General features: G+C 37.8%; 1 long non-coding RNA gene across 1 annotated transcript; it reads right to left on the bottom strand.

The window, feature by feature from the left end:
- Positions 1-5,203: 5,203 nt before the first annotated feature.
- On the bottom strand, positions 5,204-17,972 carry LOC138110230 (uncharacterized). The gene is made up of 3 exons (XR_011150834.1): positions 17,903-17,972; positions 6,823-6,930; positions 5,204-5,926 (listed from the first exon to the last, which is right to left on the bottom strand). It is a non-coding gene; the product is annotated as an uncharacterized lncRNA (long non-coding RNA).
- Positions 17,973-18,438: the final 466 nt, after the last annotated feature.

Raw genomic sequence — 18,438 nt, 5'->3', positions numbered from 1 at the left:
TAACTTCTTACAACTAGGGATAATATCTGGGTCAGGTCTTTTTTTTTTTTTTTAATGTAGGCAATGCAAACATTTAAAGGTAGAAACAAACAGAATATTGTTACAGTCTTTCAAAATGCAATACATAATTATTCAATGACTCTTCCATATCATTTTCCTTAAAACTGGTGAGGAAACTAAAGGTTTCTTCTCATTCCCTCTTCCACAAGCAGAACAAATGAGGAAACAGAAGTGTGACTTTTTAAATTTCAGTTTTCTCAGGCAAGTAGAGCATTTATCCTCCCACCTCAGGGTAGAATAGGAATCACATGTGTACTAGAGTAAATGACTCATGATAGCAAGGGAGTAGAATAATCACCCATTTCCATTCCAGTGTCTGCTCCATCCCTTTTCTTTATGAACAGGGCAAATGAGGGAAGACATGGAAACCTCTGAAACTGCCACTACCATTCTGCAAGCATTCCTTTCCACAAGAGATGAACTGAAGAAAAACAAGGGCAGTATCAGAGATCTCTCCCTCTCTCTTTCCTTCACACACAACTGACTGGATTCTCCAAAATGTTTTCAATGCCAGCAATTGCTCTTTCAATAATAAACTGAAAAGACCCAGATTAAAGCTCCTTGTTTTCAGTTTACTGAAAATAAGGCATGAAATTAGAATATTTTATAGCTTTTGCATTGCAGGGCTTTTGTTAGAGTTCAGCATGAGGAAACAAGCAAAGCCATAACTTTGATTTGTGTGCACTGGCGAGTTTCCCAGCACAGTAGTAGAAACAGCAGGAGCTGGAACTTAAGACATGCAGCAAAGCATGCAGCCTCACCTGGGGAAGGGAAAGGAAAAAAGCCCAGAAAAAAACAAAACCCACCAACCAACAAAGCAAAACAAAACAAAATGAAAAAACAGAACAAAGCAAAACAAGGCAACTTACTGTAGCAACACAGCAACACTAGGCAAAAGTTGGGTAGTTTGCTTCATCAGTGACCAAGCTGTGAGAGTCCCACTCAGTGAAAGACCTTTAAGTTCTTAGGATATTACATTAATAAAAACAGACATTTAGTTTGTTTTAAATCCCTCTGTTAATGTCCTGAGCAAAAAAATTCAATAGGAAAAAACAATGCTATTGATTTTTTTTTCCCCCCATCTTTACAGCTAATGGCTCTAAATATAACCCTTAAATATTTGTTGGGAGTTTTTTTTGTGATATGTCTTTATCTTCCAGTATGAGCTGAAAGCCTTTAGCCTCGGTATGTAGGTGCTTAAAATGTCTAAATAATATAGTATGCATGAATCCCATTTTCAGGTCTGTACCCTAAGGATTCTTACTGGAAGACCAGAAAATTTCATTATTGAGACACTGCCAGATAATATGGCAATCTGCCTACTACACTGACTTTTGGTACTAAAGCACAGTTAAGGCTGTGCTGCAAAGTACAGCAGAAAGCTTAATCTTGGTCTTTCTTTAATGCAGCAAGACTTTTTAGGAAAAAAGGTTTTTGTTGTTGTTTTTGGTTTGGTTTGGGGCTTTTGTTACAACTGGATCTGAGTTCTGTAAACAAAACCCCTCCCATTTTCGTAACTGCCCTTAAACGAAAAATAATACATTAACTTGGACCTTTTAAGTAAAGGGCCAGTTTTCAGGATATTCAACAAACTTATCTCCCCCAGCCTCAAACAGTCTTCTTCAAAATGAGCCGAGATGGCCCTATAAGAAAAATGCATAATAATACAAAAAATACAAAAGACAAATAATCATTTTTGCAGAAGAAAGCATTTCCTTCCTTCCTATGATTTTGAATATCAGGGAAAACTAACAAAGTGAAGATTGCAAGAAAGCATCCTCACAGAAAAGACAATAATTACTGCCAGGAATAACATCTGCCCTATAAATCTCTAAATAGTATCTGTGCCTGGGTCCTGCACACAGGAGCTGCCACTGTCCTTGTCCTGAGCTCCATCCTGAGCTGTTGCAGGGCACAGGGAGGGAGCAGCTCAGCACAGCCCTTCCCAGACACAAAGTGATGCCACCTTTTACACTGCCACACACAGCACAGGCTCCTCTGGGTTACCTGAGCACCTTCCTCCACACAGAGCTTCATTCATGGGCATCTCTATCTCAACCCTGCCCACCTGTGTTTTAAATGGCAGGGGCCTCTGCATCTTAAATATTGTGGAAATGAAAAAACTTTCCAGCTCCTGTTTTTACTACGTGCATTGCTGTAAAAACCCCATGCTTTGATGGAATAGAGGTCTCACATCCTTCTGGGAAGTAACAAAACAGTTCTCAGGTCTTAAAAGGTATGCAGGTGAACTCAGGTGGGAACAGGGACATTATGGGACATTACTAAATCAGCAGTGCTATCCTGAATCCCAGATATCCTAAGTTAGGGCACCAAATAAAAAGGCTATTGCAGATTATTCTTGTGCACACAACCAATTGTTACTTTTTCTCTATCAGCCTTTAACACCTACAAATCAAAAATCACTGAATAATCTGATAATTTGCGTATACAAATTGTTGCTTACTTTAGCAATGCCCTAACATGCCACTATTCCTGTCTTAAAACAGTAATTAAGTCCTCAACTACATATTGCAAAGTTGCTGAGGCTGAGAAAGCAGTTTGTAAGCAAGCAGCAGAAGCAGCAGTAGCATTGGTTATACAACTCTGTTACACACAGGCTCATTTGCAGAACTACAAACAGTACCAGGAAGAATCTCTTGACTCTTCATTTACGTTCAACTCTACTGGAGATGGAACATCAGCATGCCTCTGAAAATGGAGCATGGTAAAATAGTGACATCCATGGCCTGCCAGAGCAAGATGAACTGAGTCATGGCAGTGGAGGAAAGGGAGAAGAGCAGGAATAATGAATTGCTGCTCTCAGTTCCCTGTGATCCATCCTGCTGCTCTGCTGTCTGAGCCTAATTTTCAATTGTGAAGCATTGGATCTGCACCCTGTGACCATGTGAGCTGCATTTTTGATGCCATATAAATTCCACAGCTGTTCACAAGGTACTCACTACATCCAGACTTAAGTGAAAAACACTGGCACAAGGACTAAGGAACATTCCCAAAAGGTCACTCTCTAAACAGGCACAGAGCTAAGGAAAAAAGACAAATCAGACTTTCTGTGATCCCAGGTGGCACCTCAATTACAAGACTATCTTTTCTTGTGACTGCAACAAGCTTCTTTTGAAGGATTATATTTTTTGGCATACCTGCAAGTTTTCTGCAGTGAAATTAAATGGCAGTAGTCAGAGATATTTGTATTAAATTACTCAACCATTTTGAACACCTGTCACAATCTTGCTGCAGGTGTCAAAGGCACATGTAATATAAAAATTTGTAATAAACAAGAAATTAATTTTCATTACTTGACTTAGGATGTCTATCAAAATGAATCTTTTACATTTACAGAAAGCATCTATAGCCCTGATTGTGACACAGTGGCTTTTTGACCTGCTGTGCCTGAAAACCTCCGGGAGCAAGTCCACAGCTAGGCTCCCTGGGCCTGCTCACTCCAGCTGCAAGACACAGTGAGCATACAAATGAAAAACCTGCATTTTTATTTCCTGCAGGGATTAATAAATTTTACACAACACTGATACAGATGATAAATTGAGGATTTGACATATTTGTTGTGTCAGCGCTATTGTTTGGCAGCACACAGCTAAAAACAACCCTTAAGACTGCAGAGTAAGGCTGAGACTCAAAAGTTTGCTTTTAATTTTGGATTTCACCTCTGAAAATGGAAGGAATTTAATGCCTTGGAAGGGTCAAGCCATTTGGTGGACATGACCAGAGTCCAAGCCTCCAATAAACCATGAATCCCATCAGGGAGCTGTGGCTGTCCTCCCTCACTAAGTACCTTTCCACAGACTGCAGCAAAGGATTCCCAGCTCTCAGGTGTGAGCCTTTGTACCCTGAACTTTTAGTGCATTGTCCAAACCGGTTTGGGGGGTGTTCCTTTTCTTCTGTAGCTACCCACAAAGAAAAGATTCCAAATTTAAGGTGCAGCTTAGTCAGGGCAGCATGCAATTCACCTCTTCATCTCGTATGAATGACAATTATCAGGGCCTCGTTACAGCTAAAGGCTTTTAACATTGTAGGTTTAGAACAGTTGGCAAGGAAAAATGGTTGAGCAACACAAGTTTTTCTCACAGCTCCCTGAGTCTCCCCTTCTTTCCCCTCTCTATCATTCTTCTACCTCACAACTATTTTTCATGTTCTTATTTATAACCATATACCATGGTTCCTCTGCTCTTCACCACTGCAAAACTAAGTGCTCAGGGAGTCAAATTCAATGTATTTTAATTACATGATGTTCTGCTCTGCTGAGCTGTTACATCAGAAAGGAAAAAATGAGGAATCTTCCTGTAAGAAGAATATATTTAGACTAGGTCTGTTTCTGTGCTTCATAACCTGCATAAAATGTAGGCTGTGTAAAATTCTGTACAGGAACCTTTTTGCACAACATGATTCATAAACATGAATAATGTTAAGCAATAATGCTGATGTTGTTTTTGCTCCTGTCTGCAGACTAAGTAATTTATTGTTAATACTGCTTTACCCCCAAGGAAAACATAATTCTTTTGTCATTTTCTTCCTACATATTTGTGTATGTTAAGTCAGATTCCTTGCATTATGTCATAACATTGAGGCAACTTTAAAAATTGTCACATGCAAACCTGAGGGAGCTGGGGGTGTTTATCCTGGAGAAAAGGATGATCACTCTCTACAACTGCCTGAAAGGAGGCTGTAGCCAGGAGGGGGTCAGTCTCTTTTCCAGAGTAATAAGCAGGAGGACATGCCCTCAAATTGTGCCAGGGAATATTTGGATTGGGTATTAGGAAAAAATTTCTTCACAGAAAGGGTTGTCAAACACTGGAACAGGATGCCCAGGGAAGTGGCTCAATCCCCAACCCTGGAGGGATTTAAAAGACATTCAGACATATCTCTTGAGGACCTGGTTTAATGGTGGACTTTGTAGTTTTACACCAATGGTTGGACTCAATGACCTTAGAGGTCTTTTCCATCAGAAATAATTCTGTGATATAGACAGACAGATAGATATAGATATTTATATATATATACACACATAAAACACACTTTTTGGTGTGTTTTCAGTAAAAGACTTTAAGAATTCAAAAAGCTGTTTTGCACAGATACTGGCAGTTACACTTTTGTCAAAAGTAAGGTCATCTTGAACTTTCTGAAAGAGATTCGATAAAGATGCACAGATTTCAGGACTGTCATCTGTCAGACCCTGAAGTGCAGCCAGCACAGAACAATGCAGGGAACACCATAACATTTGTTTCATCATTTAATTCTATTTTCTTCAGTCCTGAAAAACATCAGTTTAGACAAGCAGAGAGAATGGATATCACAGCAAAGATGTAAAATATACATGTATATTGACATCAAATAAAAAGTTTTCCTAACTTATAACAAGTTGCAGTATTTTTTCTTGAATGGTTGAGCAAATAGACCTTAACTTTGATTGAGACAAAGCATCTGATATGCCATGAAATTCACTCCCATTTCAGCAATACATGCAAAGCAGCAGAATTATCCAGAACTTTGCTATGATTCACAATCACTTCAACTTACAACCATGGGATGAGTGCTGCTATGATAACCTCCCTCTCTCCCCCTTTCCAGCAATATGCCCTTAGCAGTAAGGTGTGTTCCCTACTGAAAGAACATTTCTGATGCCAGAAAGTAAGAAGTCCCAAGAGAAAGCAAAAGGGAACAAGATTCTCTAGAACAGGATGAGCCCATTTGATGCATACAGAGGATCTCAGTAAATAAAAACCAAGATTATTCCCTAGAAGCAGTGTCCTAAACTCTTTAGCCACAGGATCATTCTCCTTCATCAGATCAAGCTGGTCTTGGTGCCAAGTTGCAAGTTTAAGGTTTATATATCCTGTTCAAGACAAAGCAGAGTAAAGTTAGAAACCAATCATCACCTCTAAAAACATAATAAAGAATAATAAATTATGAAATCTATTTGAGGTCAGGAGTTTATTACTAAGATGCCAACCAGGTAATATCCTAGGGAAAGGTATTTTCATGCCTGGTCACACTTAAGAACAAGTAATTTAATTTTTCCAGCATGAAAGCTGTACTTATTTAGTTCTCTTATCTCCCTAATCTTGCACTGCCCCATGCTCTTTCTATGTATTTCACTGATATAAACAACCAATTATTTAGCCTAATTTTTCAAACTTCTGAATTGAAACACATATGACAGCAAAATAGGAGCAGAAAATAAGCAGAGCCTAGTCTAGATAAAATTAAGATTAGTCTTTCAGTCTACCTAAGTGACAAAAGCTGCATCACTCTGCAGGCTGCTGGCCTTGGGGTAGATTGCTCTGAGTCTCTCAGACTTTTCATGTCCTGGATGAAACCTCTCAGTGGTACCAAAAACACACAACCTGCTGATGGCAGCAATTGAATCAAAGACAAATTTCTTCATTCTTTGGGCATCAAAGGAAGCAGACACACTGAACTTTGTGAGCTGCATTTATCAGAACTGTTACGTGTCAGGTAGGGTAAATATTCTCTGTCTCTTCTGCTATCTCCATTCTTTGTTGGAAATGGAGTACTGAATAATTTTTTACCCAAGATACTTATCCAGGAAGGGAACTGCTGGCTCTTTATGCTAACAGTGTGATTTGTTCCTGAATTATTCACCAAAAAAAAAAAAAAAAAAAAAAAAAAAAAAAAAAAAAAAAAGAATCACTGAATCACAGTCCTTTTTCCTTTGTTTCTGATCAAGTTCATACTGTCTTTTGATTGCAGTCCCCTATGGGTACTTACTTCTATGGAGCACAGCACTCTTTTTCTTCCACCAAAATTATATTGTGTAGTGTTTAGAGAGAGCTTTTGTCCTTAGTATCAGGAGGAAAAGAGAAGGTTTCATTTCATCTTTGTAGGATTGCCATGCAAAAAAAAAAAAAAAAAAGCCAAAAGGAAGAAAAAACATGACTGTAGAAAACCTGATAAAGACAAAAGAAGTGGGACCTACCTCATCAGAGATATTTCATTGACCTTAGTGTACTTTTTATCATTTTACTGGCTGCTACAATTCCAGCAATACACCTTATTTTCCTTGGCAACTCTCTTGTTCTTATTCAATGAAGTTTAAAAACTTTGACTTGTTAATGAAAAAATAACTGCTAAAGGGCACACAGGATCTACTTTCTGTAAATTCTTTTTATTAGGCATAGAATCATTCATTTATACTTCAGATTTTCTGCTTGAGTGTACCATTGTATGTAAACCAGGTAAGCATGAATATTTCAATTGTGAAGTCATAAATTACTCAAAACTATTTTAAACTAAATTAAATCCTAATAGAAATGTCTGTATTGGCATTTTGGGGCTTAAGAATCCTGTGTTGTGCTGTTGGGTCTTTCAAGTAAAAATATACACTAAATTTTCAAAGCAACAATCATGGGGTTTTTACTTTTAATTTGTTTTAGGTTTTATACAAGTCACTGTATTGGAATATATTTAAACACCTTACATACGAATGTGTCAGGGCATCTTTTCAAATCCCATATTTTAAGTAATAAATAACATTACTGTATTTCATACATATATCTCTTTTTTGAGAAACTGTGGTCTTAAAGATAAGACTACATATAAAAAATGCTGACATAACACAGGATTCAGTGGGGTTTTCTCCCCAAACAAGGAGATTTCCAAGCTGTTGACAAAGAATTCTTATCTAGTAATATGGGAAGAGAGGTAAAGAAGATGAACAAGACATAATTTACTCAGTATTGATTGAGAAATGTGGACAGATAAATCATTCCAGACCTTTCAGATCCTTTCCAGAAATTTATGCATTTTCTGGAAAAACCGGCTTCCTCTTCAGACTGCCAGAAAAATCATCATCCATTCAGGATATTTTCTCAGCTTGCCCCATACAGTTCTCTCCTTCTCTGTCACCTTAGATTAATGGCATTCTTCTAAAGCCATCTTCCTTCAAATCTATTCAGTACTTCCCCTGTCTCCTACGTCAAAGTCTCCTTGGTAAGACTCCAAAGAGATAATCCATCTCTGCTGTGATTCCAACTGCCAGCTCCTTCCCCACGGCCTCCCAGCCAAGTGTACAGCAGAGCTCCTCAGCTGGAGCAGCAATTCTGGATCAGGAGGCACCTGCTCAGCCACCTCTGTCACAGCCAAGTATCCTCCTCTTTCCAGAGACCAAAGTCAATCCAAAATTTCAGTGTGCCAATTTAGAAGACAGACCTCTAATGTTGTTCGTGATAAAATTTAGGTGTTATGGATTAGGTTTGTTTTTGCAGTTATTTAGAAAAGCTCCTTTCAAACCAGGCTTTACCATGTCAAGAAATGAGCAGTTGTAATGATTATATGCCTCACAAACTGAAGAATACAATCTTTTTTTATTTTTTTCCATCAAGGATTTGATTTTCCATGTTTTGAATTTTATATCACAACTTGAAACAGTTTGACTAACACATAAGATATAGTTCTAAATGCTGGTGATTGAACTCAGCTATAAGGCCAAATCCACCACAGTTTTGAATTCCATGTGTTTTTCATAAATATGGAAATATGTTATTGAATGAGCCATAAAGAAATGGCAATTTTAGATAATCATACATCTTGAGTCTCTGAAGAGTTTTTGTAAAAAGGAGAAGTATTGACATGGATCAAGTATGTCTTTTTTATTCTGCCTCTCTCAAACATGCTGCATATCATTTTTATCAGCCATTCAATAAACTAAAAAATGTAGGGAGATGGTGGACTGTTGAAAAGATCATTTGTACTAAAATAATTCATCTCCTATTGTATTAGAACTGTATGCTGCTTTCAACACATTGTAAGTTGGGCAGAAAAAATGGAAAAAAGCAATCATTTCTTACACTGTGCATGCAATGGTGTATGCAGGAGTTCACTGTCAGACACAAAAACATTTATTTTAAAAAAATTCAGTGACATAGTAGCACAGAAAAAGTACTCATATGCAAAATGCTTCTTTGACAGGGAAATCTATTGCCAATAATCCAGCACAGTGTAAATTCTCAATCATCCTGTTGAAATGCTTATCAACAGGGCATTCAAAATAGGCAGCTTACATTTTTTCCTGATTATTAGAAATGGGATTACAAACATCCCAGTGGGTGTAAAATGTTTGCATGTTCCACTTATAAAACTAAAAATCAGATAAGAAATTCGGAAGGGTACAGATTCCTAAATCCTCAAGGTTCAGGCTCTGCACAGACAGAGTTTACATTCAGGCCCTTTCAAGCCAGATGCTTTGTAATATGTTTCAGTTTTCCAGCACTTTAAACCACTGATAAAAGCTGTAATATTACTGAAGAATTTGTCCATATGTTGAAGTGTTTTTGCATCTAGAAAGGGATTTATAGACAGGCTTATTATTGTTCACAGATTAATAGGCTTTGCTGAGTCAGGGTTACAATGGTATGATGAATAGAAAATACTTTGAAAGCTTCCAGTGTCTTATCCAATAAGTTTTATTTAAGAGAACATAGCTAGAGTAAAGACTGTTTTAAAAGTTAATTTCTGACAGTTCAGTTCTATAAATTGATAATAGTCTTTTGTGTATTCTCTACAGTTCTTTAGAAACCTAGAGGGTGGCTGCCTGGATAGACAAAACATCTACCATTTTAATATAGTCAACTTTCCTTAAAAACCACATCCTTTTTATTTTTAAACACATTATGTGGCTTCTATTTACTATCAAGTCCACAGCCTGGTAAGAAAAGAACAGCAGTCACAGTATTTAACACTCTTGAAAATAGGGCAGTTAATTTGATGAAGAAAAAATGTCATTCTAATGAATTTCATCTACAGCATATCCCATACAAATTCCAAGAGTAAATCATCAGAAAACAATTGAAATGGGTTTGCATGCAAATAGCCTAAAGCATTAATTCACAATTTTTTAAATGTGAATTAGAAATGCATTGCAACAATAGACAAAGGAGCCAATACTCCTAAACACAGAATTACCATTTTCCTTTAGCATTATACTTGCCTGCCATGTTCAGATTAATTAGATCTTTATCTCAAGCAGATTCAAAGGATGTTAAATATGTAAATTAATTTTCTGAAACAGGCCAACATAACTAAAAGCCTCAGCCACCCATTGTGTCAAATCTGAAAAGAGGGAAAAAGCAACCAAAGGAAAAGCAAGGCCCAATCAGTTACTAATGCTGGGAACAGAAAGCTGATACCTAAACCCACAGCAAGTTTTTGCAAATGCTGTTTCAGCTTTTATGTATTCCTTGCTTCTGACTTCTCTGGTGGGGAGATAGCTCACAGAGCTCATCACTGAGAAGGGGCAGGTGCTCTGTATTATGGAACTCTACCAGCAAATTCCAAAATCCTAAACATTGTTTGAGTGGAAGGTCAACAAAACTGAGGAAATTAAGTCTGACTCTTTTGTATAAAGAAAATGTGTCCTTTAAGCCTCAGTCATATCCCCAAACTTACTCTTTTGTCCTTTGCTGCTTAATTCAGGTGCTACTGTAGGAATGGATTGTTCTTGATTCGGTGCAGCTCCTCCTTACCTGAGCAGTCTCTGCTCCTCCCAAAGGCACACACAGCTGAGTTTGGAAAGGCAGTAGTGGGCATTTTGGAGCTGCAAAATGCTCCCTTTGAGCAAGGAGAGGATGCATAAACCTCTTCTGTATCCTTCAGCCATTGCTGGGAGCACCCTACTGGGAGAATGCATTCACTCACTCCTAAGGCACCAGCAGCAAACAAAGTCTGGCACCCACAGGGACAGCACAGACTGGACAGGTAGCTCTGCATGTCCAGCAGTTACAAGTGCATTCAGGTCCATCACCACATATGCAACTAGGATTTCTAAGCAATGTTTTTTCAAATTAGATAATTACTAAAAATAAAATTTTCCAATTCTTTGGAAAGTATTTTCAATTTACTGGGAAGAATTTTCCTTCCTAAAGAGAACAAATTTGCCGAGGTCTCAGGAAATTCCTCCCAACCTAAATTTACCAACACTGAAATGATGCAATGAAGAGTTTAGCTTTGCAGCCATTTAAAAACAATACATTGCTAATAATCTTATTATTAAAGATCTCAGGGCTCAACATTTTAGCATTGTGCTATAGGTTTACTTTGAAAAATGCAACTTAACACCCAGTCCATAGTCACCATTTCCCACCACATGCAAGACTCCACCTTTTCTCCTCTTCTGATGATACAGGTGAAGTCATGCAGTGAGCTAATCAACAAAATAATCCACTGTAAATAGTGCCTGCACCTACACTTGGAGGGGAAATCATTAAATTCTGTGAAACATTTCTAGGAGATGAGAAGGAAAAACACTGTTCACAGAACACAGAAGGTGTATCCTTTCCTAAACTATTTAGAATAACAGGAGGAGCACCCACAGCAGGCTGAATGTCCAATGAAGATGCCCATAGATGGGCACATTTTATGTTGCACTAACACAGTTCAGGAGCACTGGCTTGCTCTGATCACTTCTTGGCATTTTGGCTAAGGTCAAGCATAGTTTAATTGCAGCACCTCAGCTCAGGGATTGTACCTTCATAATCTATATATTCCTAGAGGAATGGAAGAAGCTTCTGTTGGTGACCTCAGTAATTCTCACCTCTAATACAAGTGTTTTACCCAGCTATCAATCTATTCAGATTTCCCCAGGAGTAAGTAATGGATAGAAGGAAACAGTCCTTTATACAGAATGTGTTTGTTTCCAGCTAAGCTGAAGAACCAAATATTTATAAAATGCACTAGACAAAGATCTTATGCTATATGAGGAAAATCTAACATGTCTTGCTGGTATTCCATCCTCTAATAAATCCTTCTAAAGTTATAAACAGCTTTTACACTTTAAATTGACCATATATGAAATTGTCACCTCAACAATAAAATGTAACTTCTTGTGGGGAGAAAAAATAATTGATCATACTGCAGTGTAATAGTTTGAAACATGTTCTGTGAAGACATGAAATAGCTGTACAAGAAAGCAGGACTAAGTGTCAGAGTGCTTTAGTTTCAAGACCTCATTCAGTGCAGGAATAACGACAGAACTCACTGGGGCTGAAAAACAAAGGCTCAAGATCCAGATCTAGTAAATCTCTTACACAGAAAAACAGGGGGGAAATATTTCTAGATACAACATCTGAAGTTAGAATTTAACAGAACAGTACAGAGCAGTGTAAAATATCTCTTACTAGAATTCAGACTGTCAGCATAGAGTTTTATGGATGACTACCACCAGTATCAGCATCAGAAAATCCAGAGTTTCACTAATTGGTATGTACAAAGTTAAGAGATATAAAAATTACTGTAATTTTGAGTTAGTGAAAAGCTGCATTTCAGTAAGGAACCTTGGAAACATGGCTGGGGGTAAAACTGGAGGAAACTGAGAAGTTATACTCTCATCCTAACAGAAGTTATAGCAGCACAGAAAATACAGTGTAAAATACAGCTGCTGCTCCCTGGATGGAATGGGGTTGGAATGTTCCACGATGATTCCCCATAAAACTGTAAGCACCTGATAAGAGGGAGGGAACAGAGGAGTGGAGACACCCCGGCCAGGCTCTGTTGAAATCCTTGCGGGAAGGGAACTCAATGGTACTTTGCAGGTGATAAACCCCATACCTTCTGTCAACCAGGGGAGAGAGCTGTTGGTTGCTGACCAACAGCTGCGATGAAATCATTCTCCTCAGAGGAGATTGGTTCGTTATAGCATAATTGTAATATTAAGACACACACACCCTCCCAAAGGTACACACCTCCAAGGTGTCACCACCCCTCGCTGGACCTGTGCTCTACATTTTATTGACTGTATCTTTAAAACCAAAGTGAGAGAATTTTACACCAATCAGCAACAAAGGCATAGATGACTAGAGTCACTCAAGCTCCACCTAAACATATAGTATAAAAGTAGGTCAAGAATGGGAGAAAAGTTAGGGAAGATAGCATTGTAAGTACTGGGATCAGACAACAGGCTGAGCCTGCCTTCTCCCTGTGGGGGCTCCTGCTGAGCAGCACTGCACTCTGCACGCTTTTACTGGGGACTAGAGCCTCTCTGTGCATTGCTTTGAATACATTTTTGCAGTCAGATACTATCACCAGCAACCCTCGAACCTTAACCTGGCACAATTTGATGTTAAAGACTGTTCTTCCATAAATGTGAGTGTGAGTCCTTCACAGGCACCGGCAGCAGGGAATAGGCTGAATAAGGACTCACTGTGGGGTCTCAAAGTGGGAAGATCCACTGAGGGGTCTCCCTTGGGCTGTTGTGTGTCCCTGACAAAGTCAGTTGAACCACCCTGTGATCCAGCAGAACTGGTGAGTGAAGGGTCCCTGTAGTGGGACACTGACAGGTTGGTCAGGCACAAAGGTCTCCACCTTCCTGGGGCTCTGACAGACAAATATAACACTAAGGGTTAAGGAAATCTCCACTTTTCACATGACAGAATCATAACAACTTCATTACAAATCTGAGACTGTTCAAATGTCTCATCTTTCTAATAATTACTACCAATGTATAAATGCCTAACGAGTGATAAAATTATATTTAACTTGTAGAAAAATAGACCAGTTATTTGCAAATAAAAATAAATCAGTCTTACAGAAGAAAGAAAATAATTACAATCCAGATGCACCTGGATTGTAACTGCTGGATTTTGTGAAATGTGCTTCAAAAATCTACGTTTATATTCAATAGATTTCGAATCCTCTTCTGTATTCTGAACATTTCAAAAGGAATGGGGAAGAGAAAGCCTGTGGGTTAGGATGTTTGTCTGAGAGATGAATGTCTAAATCATCTTGACTGAGAGAGGAATTTACTAGTAAAGTCTTGAAAATGAGTATAACTTTATTTTCCTTTGCCTTCCATGTTTTGGCATCATAGAACTCCACCTCATCAGAGTGAAGAATTTTCTACTCTTCTCATGCAAACATAAGTTGTTCCATTCTCAGAAAAGCTCTCCAAAGTCTGTTTTTCAGCCTACCTACCATTATATTTTATTGAAGCTTCTAATAACAAGAGGAAAGAAGAAAACTAATTGCATTCAATTTATTTCTAGTTTATTTTAAGACAGGACAGTTGCTGATTTTTATGCAGTAATATTTATTAAATATAGTCAATAGCATTGTCATTACTCTATCAACAAGATGAATTCCAGGGAATATTCAATGGTGGGCAAAAGCAATGCTACGCCAACAATATCCAGCTCTGTAAATTGTCCTTTATTGCAGCTATTACTGGATTATGGAAATCTTATTACTAATTGATTATTAACTCAGAATAATGTAATATGTTTCCAGAGAATGCCAAGCAGCTCACAAACACAATGCTAAATCAAGACTTATTCCTTACCTGTTTCATTCATCATATTCAATTCCCACTATGCCAAATGCAAAAGGCTAAAATGGATTCTTTCTAGCAGTAGAAGAGACTAAATAAATCCATTTAAGAGTAAATAAAAAGAACTGGAAAACAGAAAACAAGTCACAATTTTAAAGTAGAACAGGTAGGAGAATGCAAACATTTACAGACATTTTTTTCAGCTAGCCTCCACTCCTTTTCAGTAGCAGGGGTTGTTTTTATCTAAGTCTGATTTTATTCCTTCAAGCAATTGGGGTCGTTAAAATATATGTTAATATGCAGCACATTACCCTGGAGTTTTCTTGATCAATCCCTACATATTAAGGGAAAACTCCTGGGGAAAGTTTATTTCCCTATCCTGAGTTTGAACATAGGCTGCTCTAAAATCGGTGTGAATCTAAAAAACCCGAGGGTAAGGATATGAATACTGGAAATCATTTTATAGTCAAAGGAGATTCTCTTTGAGCACCTTTTGAATCTGGGCAGCACAGCTTTTAGTTCTGGATGGTTTTTTCCCTGCATCCTCCTTGATGTTGGTGAAATTATGTGTAATTAGCCAGGGTCGACTCAGCACAAGAGAAAAAGGCATCAAACTAACAGATTACAGCAGTCAGCTAAGGTCAGTGCATCTATATTGATCCTCTGATGTTTGCCCTAGATACCTGCTCTTTTGCCAAAGACACAGTCTCAATTAAGGAATAATGTTTTTCTTGGACTGCACAATGATTTCTAGTATTCAAAAATTCAACTCTTTCCCACCCCAGCACCTGTCAAAGCACACTTTTACAACACCTCCTTATCAAAAGAAAACTACTTTGAAAATTAAGTTCAAAAAGGAATAATTCAATGTTTTCTAACTAGCATGAATAAAACAGGAGGATATTGTAGAGCCAATATTGCTCCCAAATATATAAGGACAATAAATATGTTTAGAAATATCTATTATACAGTCATTCAAATTTAAGTTTATAAATTGAAGCTCTGGGCTGTCCTACCTTCAGAAGAACAAGGGTAGGAAGGTTTCTACCCCGACCTTGACATAGTGCTCTACAAACTCTACTACCACTTCCAGGTAATTGCTCTCCAGTATGGTTCACAAAGTGGTTTATTTTGGGGGATAGAATGACAACCATATAAGTAACCTGAATCACTTTATAAGAACCTGTTTCAGGAGAGATTGTAAGGAATTTAACATAGCAAATCTGAGAAAAAGGTGCAATATTGAGCAGTTGAGGACATGTTTTCTTCATGCAACTGAGTCACAAAGTGACTTTAGCTCCTTATGCACTAAATTTTCACAAGGAGGTAGAAGTGGACAGTCTGGAAAGATGTATATGTCCAAAGTAACCTCACCTCAACTCTTCAATGATATGTGACAACTGTTTAATAAATTCCTTTTCCTGCTCAGGGATAAAAGGGAATGGTCCTTATTTGAAAAGTTCCTAGTGAAAAAGGACAGAAAAATAATAGACAGATTTTTCTCCCATGAACAATGTAGATGATTCAATTGTTTAAAAATTACAAGAAGGTAATAAACTATCTTCTACTTGAAATGAAGGACATCTGAATTCTTGGAAAGACTGAGTCCCTTAAGCTGAAATAAACTCCTTGTAAGTACAGCCTCATGTATGAACATTAAATAAGTCAGCTACTCCTGTAGATGTAAGTGCAGTTTAAGTTGATACTATGTTTTGCCAAATTTTATGCACTGACAGTAGGTTCATAAAGGTCAATTTCAGCCAGGAGAAATCTAATTCTCCAGGCTCCCCTAAGGTTAATTTGGACAATCGAGAGTTGGCCTCCAACTTTGAATTGCTCTCACACTAATGAGCTAGAGAGACAGAGACTGAATGAGTGAGAGGCTTGAAAAATTCATATTGTGTGCAGCAGCAGAATAGTCCACAAAGAGCTGCAGAATATTGACCTAACTTAGGGCAATACTCTGCAAATGGATGTTTGCAGACATCCAGACTGGATTTCATCTGGGTAACTTGAATGCCATTAACAAACTTGCAGCAACACAGGCTTTAGCACAAAGAGACAAGTACAACTGCAAAGCTTAACAACTAATCAAGGAGCCTAATTAGATAAAGTGGTTAATCCCCACATCTGTCTACAGATGACTGACAAGAAAGGCTAAGCTTTGTGAGAACTTGAAGCAGGTTCCTAAGCTAGGGTCTCTGCATTCTTAATAAATCCATAACAGTAGTCCCATGGCCATACCCAGATGTAAAACAGCCTCAGAATTGTGTCCTTTGCACAGAAAAATGAAGTTGCAGCAGTCTTACTGCTGTAGGGACACAACAAAATGACTCAGCTGCCTCTTTAAGTCTCAAGAGCTGATTAATTCTCTTAGATAAGCTCTCAAGTCTGTCTAAAGTACTAAATTAGGTTAAATACAAATGGTGATGTAGGCGCCTCTAGCCACACTGAAATGATGTCAGGCAGGTCTTTATCCTTACTGAATATGACTTGAAATATATACATTAGAAATTAGAATTGATATTCCATTTTCTGAAGGATGCAAAGGAGAGAAAAGTAAGAAATTTAAGCTGTAGGAAAGACTTTGATTTCCTACAATGTCCCAAAAAGACAAAGAGGTATCTTCTGTGTCAGTGTGTGCCCCGTGCACTACACACAGGACTGGAACTTGGAGGATCAGCTCACAGAGAGCCAGCTTAGCCTTCTTTGGCTAATGAGGGTGGAAGGGATCATGGCAAAGCAAGAGTGTTAAAGGTATGTTCTCACAGGATTTAGCTTTACACCACTATGATATGTGATCCCTCACAACACTGGATTGTGGGCTAATGCCTTGCTTCATAAGCCAGGCTGTCAGTATAAATTATCAAACAGCAAGTACAGCAAACCCAGTGACGATCTTGTCTGGTAATTTTTGGTGGAATCCAGAAACGTGGGGAAATCTACACCATGGTAAAGTTTTTTTCCCATTTGTGAGTGATGACTTCTCCACCTTAGGAGCCTATATATTCATGCAAATTCTTGGAGAGAGTACATAATTTCTGAAAGCTAGACAAGGCATGGAAGTGATACATAGTGCATATTTTTAATTTCATATTTCATCTTTCTGCACTTTTAACCTAGAGAGTTATGGAATACTGCAAAGGTCTACATTAATACTAAGTTTGCAGGTTATTTTGGTAAGTAGTTAGTGCTTTTATGGTCAAATAAATAACAATAAAGAGAAGCTATTTAATAAAGCATTGTGGTTTACACAACAAATTATTAATACCTTTTTCTGAGTTCATGCCTATTTAGAATATGAAAAGTAACAAGTGCTTTAGAGCTATCTTTCAGCAGATTTGACAATTTTAGTGTATGATATTTTACAAGCACTAACAGCAAGCAGAAAAAAACCAAATATATTTTAGCACTACCTGAAAATAGAATTCTTCCATTCTATCTTTATGCAAAATTCAACATATTAAACACTAGAACTTTATTTAACAGAAAGGCATTTCACAATCTCAAGTCCAATAATAGCAGTATACTTACTGTGAAAAGCCTTTCTTTTACCTTTTGAGGATCCCTGGAATATAAGGATAGTCTGTCTGCTTGTTAATCTTTGCATGTTTGTACTGAACTGTGAATTGAATTGAAAGAGCATGAATCCCCACAAGCAAATAGTCTGAAAATACAGAACTTTTCTTTTTTCCTAAAACACATAGTGATACAGCATTTTATTTATCGTGGAACTTGTCAAAGCATTGGAGTTATGCTAAGAGTAAAGCAAAAGATAAACATTCAAAACAACATTCAATATTACAGACAAACTTTGGCACAGCCCCACGGCCCATGGCAGAGCACCCACTCTACCCACCTTAAGGTCTGCTCAAAGAGGGTCACCCAGTTTCTCTTCCACAGCCTACAAAGCCAAATGGCCATTTCTAAAGACAATGCACTTCACCTACCTTAAAAAGGGATTGATCACTTCCTCACAGTTTTTTACTGACTTAAAGGAAGCTTAAGCAACTTGCCTGGATTAGACACTTTGACAGCTACAGTAGAAAAATCACACCAGCAGTTTTCTG

This window comes from Aphelocoma coerulescens, chromosome 4A (genome assembly GCF_041296385.1).
Source record: "Aphelocoma coerulescens isolate FSJ_1873_10779 chromosome 4A, UR_Acoe_1.0, whole genome shotgun sequence".
In the NCBI taxonomy this organism is placed as follows: Eukaryota; Metazoa; Chordata; class Aves; order Passeriformes; family Corvidae; genus Aphelocoma; species Aphelocoma coerulescens.
This window is presented reverse-complemented; position numbering and strand designations above follow the sequence as displayed.